The sequence below is a fragment of the Hemiscyllium ocellatum genome, chromosome 8 (genome assembly GCF_020745735.1).
Source record: "Hemiscyllium ocellatum isolate sHemOce1 chromosome 8, sHemOce1.pat.X.cur, whole genome shotgun sequence".
In the NCBI taxonomy this organism is placed as follows: Eukaryota; Metazoa; Chordata; class Chondrichthyes; order Orectolobiformes; family Hemiscylliidae; genus Hemiscyllium; species Hemiscyllium ocellatum.
Window position 1 is genome coordinate 93,165,512 of NC_083408.1, and position 4,718 is coordinate 93,170,229.

General features: G+C 40.5%; 1 non-coding gene across 1 annotated transcript; it reads right to left on the reverse strand.

Annotated features, from left to right (window-relative positions):
* Positions 1–3,411: 3,411 nt before the first annotated feature.
* On the reverse strand, positions 3,412–3,484 carry trnak-cuu (transfer RNA lysine (anticodon CUU)). The gene has a single exon. It is a non-coding gene; the product is annotated as a tRNA-Lys (tRNA).
* Between the last annotated feature and the right edge of the window lie 1,234 nt (positions 3,485–4,718).

The following is a 4,718-nucleotide window of genomic DNA, read 5'->3' on the forward strand; positions in this document are numbered from 1 at the left end:
ACAACATCCTTCATAAAGCAGGCTGACCAAAACTGCACACAATATTCCAAAAGTGGCCTAACCAATGTCCTGTACAGCTGCAACATGACCTCCCAACTCCCATACTCAATACACTGACCAATAAAGGTAAGCATACCAAATGGTGCCTTCACTATCCTCTGTGATGTGGGGACTAAATGGAGGTGCTGATCCTGCATTTACTGGCTGCATGCCAATTGGCACCAACTTTCCCCGAGTTAGGTGCCCTTCTAATTAGTCATCTGTTAAGGACAGTGGGTAACCTCTGATGATGCTGGGCAAAAGTGAGGACTGCAGATGCTGGAAACCAGAGTTTAGATCAGAGTGGTGCTGGTAAAGCACAGCAGGTCAGGAAGCATCTGAGGAGCAGGATGCTGCCAGACCTGCTGTGCTTTTCCAGCACCATTCTGATCTAAACTCTGATGCTGCTGGCCCAATCAGAGAGTTGTCAGCTGAATTGGGACAAATTGTTGCTGCTGAACTAACTCTGGGACCATGGGGACTCCTCAACCTAGAAATACCCTCGTAGGGGTGGCCCGAAAGAAAAACATGATAGCCAAAACAGGTATGCTCCACGGAGGGCACGGGAATACACTCCAGAGAAATTGTCTGGTGACTCAGTTGCTTGCAGAGATTGACTACTAGAGCATGAGCCTTCAGCTGAGAGGGCCCCCTGGCCTGCTGCAATTAAACCATCTCCATTGATTTTCCACATGGCCCAGGAACCTCTGTATTGGCTAAAAATTGTAAAATTGCCCCAATTGGCGCCTTAACCATCTTAATTGGTTGTCTGCTGCCTTGAAGCAGGAACTGATTCTAATTGCAGCTCAACAAAGCCCAAGAGAACCATTTTGACATAGCTCGCACTATTTTCTCAGCCCCTGTCTCCAAGTAGGAAAAGTTCAGACCATGGACTCACCTTTCAGCTCAAGGTTGACCTGCTGCGTATTTCCAATATTTTCTGGTTTTACTTTAGATTTCCAGATTTGACAAAAGTTTGCTTCTGTTAAAAATTGAACCTGCCCTCAAAACCTTCTGACATTTTTTTTTGAGAATAAACTCTGTGCCTTCAATATGCCAGAAATGTTTGAACGATCTATTAAGATTAATTTCGAGAGAGCTGTCGTGAAAGATTTTTTAAAAATATTGTCAAGTCAGAAAACTACATGGGGCTCAGGAATATGAGGAGTAAGTTTAACCCAAATTCAACACAAGACCAGGATTGGAAGTTGTACCAGTGCTTAATTTTTCACAAACCACATATATCAGCTTTTAGATTAAACTTGCCTATTGATTTAAGAAATTAAAGAAAGAGTACAAAGGAATTCTTCCTGAAATAATCACTTATTTCATTGATTGCATTTTTAGCGTTATTTAGATTCACAACATGCGTATCTCCCATGACTGGGAGTACAGGATAAATGAGTGTCCAGATTAGAGTGGTGCTGGAAAAGCACAGCCAGTCAGGCAGCATCCAAGGAGCAGCAAAATTGACGTTTTTGGAAAAAAGCCCTTCATCAGGACTGAAGGCAGGGAGCATCCAGGGTGGAGAGATAAATGGCCCTGACATTTTTTCCTGATTTTTTTACATGTTCACATACAATTTGTCATTCGTTGACATTGAGATGTATTAGAATTGAACATCTTTCATATTTGCAGAGTTATAAAAATATTTTATTTCAAACTGCTCCAGATATACTTTTAGCACTCTTGTTTTATTATTTTATTTGTTTCAATTGTTTCACATTTTCTTCCTATTTTGGCCAGCTGTGTATAGTGATCAGTCTATTTTCTAGGGAAAGGCTCAAGACTGACTTCAGAGGAGGTGATTTCTGACAAAGTTGACAAAATTGTTTTAGACAGTCTCTTGATATGTATCTTTTCACTTTTGTGCACAATTTTTGGTTGTAATCAAAATTCATTGTACATTCTCATATGATGTTTTCTTATGTATAATAGAAAAAGTGAGGTTTTGATTACTCAGGCAAAGTGGAGATTCTTGGGTGATCCCAGATCGTAACAAATCTGATAGATTTTGGGTAAACCTGCTTATGAGGATAGAATTCTTCTTTATTTTCCCATTCACCTGTAATTTTTTTAAAGTTATCAGTAATAAGGCATCACCTCATTTCTCTGGGTCTGTGTTCATGCATCTTTTAATTATCATTTCTGGTTTCAAGGACACTGTTTAATAGAGGTGAAAGACCATCCCCTAGTTCATCATTATGCTCTTCATCTTCAGAAACTAAAAAATCTTTTTTCACCTAAGCATTAAGGAACAAGCTCCAATGATTCTGGCATTCTCACTGGATACCACGAGATTTTGAAGTCACGTAAACAAGACTTCAGATTACCAATAAGGTGTTTTATTGTGTTTTTTTGTTATCTCATGGGTCTCATTATATTTCTTCTCCTATCTATGCTGGAAATATTAGCCTTGACTGCAGGGAATATCTTGATCATCAATCAACCAGCCTGCTGCACAGATTTGAGCTGCTGTTAGAGGATCAAAGTGTCATAACAGTTTCCCACATAGCAAACATTTATATAATATAAGAGGTTCAGCAAGGTAGTAGCTATTTTAGGGAGCTGAACAAATAACTTAATGAATTTTAATTCAAATCCCAACATAGCAGATGGAGAATTTGAAACCAGTTTAATAAAATCTGATACATTAAACTTGTATTAGTAAATATAATCATAATATTTGATTATTGTAAAATCCAATACATTTACACCAATGTGTTAACTCTTAAGCATGCTCTGAAATTAAAAAAAAATTGTTCACAAAATGTTGGCATCACTAGGGTGGCATTTATTGCGCACCCCAAATTGTCCAGAGTCCAGATAAGAACCAATCACCTTGCTTGAAGTCTGGATTCACATGTAAAGCATAAGAGGGGAGGATGGATTAGTGAAAAATTAGTTTTTACAATAGGCAGCAGTGATTACAGGCTCACCACGAGGCCTGCTTTGTAAATGAAGACACTTGGTTGCTTTAAAATGTTATGAAGGACAAAAGCAGTTTGAAAAGAAGGCTTTTTCTCAGGGTGTCTAGGTAAAACTTAGATTAGATTAGACTTACAGTGTGGAAACAGGCCCTTCAGCCCAACAAGTCCACACCGACCCGCCGAAGCGCAACCCACCCATACCCCTACATTTACCCCTTACCTAACACTACAGGCAATTTAGCTTGGCCAATTCACCTGACCCGCACATCTTTGGACTGTGGGAGGAAACCGGAGCACCCGGAGGAAACCCACGCAGACACATGGAAAACGTGCAAACTCCACACAGTCAGTCGCCTGAGTCGGGAATTGAACCCGGGTCTACAGGCGCTGTGAGGCAGCAGTGCTAACCACTGTGCCACCGTGCCGCCCACAAAGAAACTAGCGCCCAACGTGGGGCTCGAACCCACGACCCTGGGATTAAGAGTCCCATGCTCTACCGACTGAGCTAGCCGGGCTACTTACTTGCCTTGCCAGTGACATCCACATCTCAATAGCACAGGACGTTCCCAAGAATGGTGATGGGGGAATCTGAAATGTTGAGTGATAGGATGATCAGGATTTTTAAAACCGAGTTTGAACTCATAAACTGTCATGTAATGATTTGAACGCATGCCTACAGAATGGTAGTCAAGCAGTAGACCAGTACTTTACCACACCATAATGATTGTCCTGCTATTAATAAATGGGACTCTGAATGACATATGTGTGTTTCATCAATTGCTCCTTGCCCAAATTTGTAGAATTGAATTATTAGCTCTGCTTGCTTAGTAAACTCCACTGAGATAATTTTGAACTTCTCAGTGCTTGAACAGAGCATCACCGACCTTTACATAGGGGTGAGCTGCTGCTCAACTAATGGGATAATGGTAACTTAAAGCTGCTTGGAAGATTCACTGCTAGAGAAAAAAAATAAATAAAGAGGTCAGTCAGAAAATAGTCTCACAGGTTTTCAGTTTTAATGGACTCAGTATCATACTGGGCCCAGCTTTCTTTTAAAGCAAGGAAGCCACTTATTGTAGTCAGCACAATTTTAAAAAAAATCATGGGATGTAAATATTGCTGGCCAGTGTTTATTGCAGTTAAGATTCAGCCACATTGATGTGCATCTGGACTCATATGTAGGCCAAACCAGGTAAGGGTGGAAGATTCAAAAACAGAAGTTACTGGAAAGGTTCAGCAGGTCTGGCAGCATCTGTGAGAGAATCAAAGTTAACATTTCAGGTCCAGTGACCCTTCCACAGAACAGAGTGGCAGATTTCCTCCCTTCACAGACATTTGGGAACTAAATTTGCTTCAACAATTGACAGTGACTAGATGGTCACTATTAGGTCCAGCTATTTAATTCTAGACTTTAAGTGAATTCAAATTTCACTGCTTACCATGGCAGGATTCAAACCATTGTCCCCAGAACTTTAGGCTGCGATTTTGGATTGACTAGTTCATTGTTATTATCACTAGGCATCACCTCTGTGAAATGCAGCTTTCAGTGAAATTGAATGTGTTTCACAATACTCCATGTAACTTGGCAAATAAACAAGGTAGCCACTGGTTCATATCACTAAGTGAGGCTTCAGACCACAACTTTCTGAGGAAGCATGATGTAGAGGAGCTGGTGCTGGACTGGGGTGGACAAAGTTAAAAATCATACAACACCAGGTTATAGTCCAACATGTTTATTTGAAGTACTAG